Raw genomic sequence first — 1481 nt, 5'->3', positions numbered from 1 at the left:
TTTGTTTTGTTTCTACTTACAACAAAAACTTATTTATTTTATTTTATTTTATTTCTAATTACTTATTTATTTTACTTTATGATAATTCTTTTTGCTATTAAAGTTTCTATCAAAAAAAGTTTTTTATGAAAATTCTTTTTGCTTTTAATGATTTTGAACAGAAAATACTTCGATAATTTTAGTTGCATCAATTTTATATGGTTTTAGTTTCAATAATACTAGAGGTTTCTTATAATGTTTTGAACAGAAAATACTTTGTTAATTTTAGTTTCATAAATTTTATTAAAGTTTATTTTATTTTGTCGGAACACAAGAAGTCCGGAGTTGTAATAAGTTATTAAAAATAAAAAAGAGGCGCAATGCTCGTTGATTTGCTTCAAGCCTTTCGGAATAGTGTAGACTGCACTGCACATAGCTCCATGCAGTCTACCTTATTCCTCAAGGCTTGAAGCTAAGCAACGTGAGCATTGCACCTCTTCTTCATCGTCTCTGCACTCAGGGCTTATAAAACCGCTCCTAGTGCCTCTCAGCTAGCGAGGTGGGACTAAAAAACTGCTTAGTAAGAAACTCTAGTACCGGTTCGTGCCACGAACCGGTACTAAGGGTGCTCGTGGGGCCACAACCTCATTAGTACCGGTTCGTGGCACCAACCGGGACCAAAGGGTGGAATTGGTCCCGGTTCGTGCCACCAACCGGGACCAATGGCCTTGCACAGCGGCGTGGTGGTGAGTTTAGTCCCACCTCGCTAGCTGAGAGAGAGCCGCACCTGTTTATAAGGTGGGGTGCGCCTGAGCTGTCGAGCTCCTCTCTAAAGCAGGCTTACGGGCCTAACCTCTCTGTACATGCCTGTGGGCCTACTGGGCCTTCTGCGGGCCTGAATCCTGGCCCATGGATGGGTTTCTAATCGTATTCAGGCCGTGGTGGCCCAGTAGGTGGCATAATTTTTAATTTTTGGCCTGTTATTTTTCATGCATTTACTAATTATTTTGAGCTATAAGACCCTAAAATTGAAAAGCATTTCAAATGAACTCTGAAAAGGTTGAAAGTTGGCATGGTATCATCATTTTATCCATATAGCATGTGCAAGAAAGTTGAGAGGGTTAGGGCAAAAACTAGATGCACTTCATGTACAAAACGGACAATGGTATCATACTCGTCTGTTACAAAGTTGGCATGGTATCATCATAATAGTTGCGGGAGAAAGTCTTCACTTTTTCTTCGCTTGTGTCATTTGCTTATTGCGTCGTAACCATGGATAATCTTCATCGTTTATCAGGATGCTTGGGTCAGCCTTGACTTTGAAGGGAGGAATTTCATGAAACTTTTCATAATCTTCAGACATGTCTGTCTTGCCCTCCACTCCCACAATGTCCCTTTTTCCTGAAAGAACTATGTGGTGCTTTGGCTCATCGTATGATGTATTCGCTTCTTTATCTTTTCTTTTTCTCGGTCTGGTAGACATGTCCTTCACATAGATAACC

Source organism: Triticum aestivum, chromosome 1D (assembly GCF_018294505.1).
Source record: "Triticum aestivum cultivar Chinese Spring chromosome 1D, IWGSC CS RefSeq v2.1, whole genome shotgun sequence".
Classification (NCBI taxonomy): domain Eukaryota; kingdom Viridiplantae; phylum Streptophyta; class Magnoliopsida; order Poales; family Poaceae; genus Triticum; species Triticum aestivum.
The sequence above is the reverse complement of the archived record's forward strand: the minus strand, read 5'-3'. Positions refer to the sequence as shown.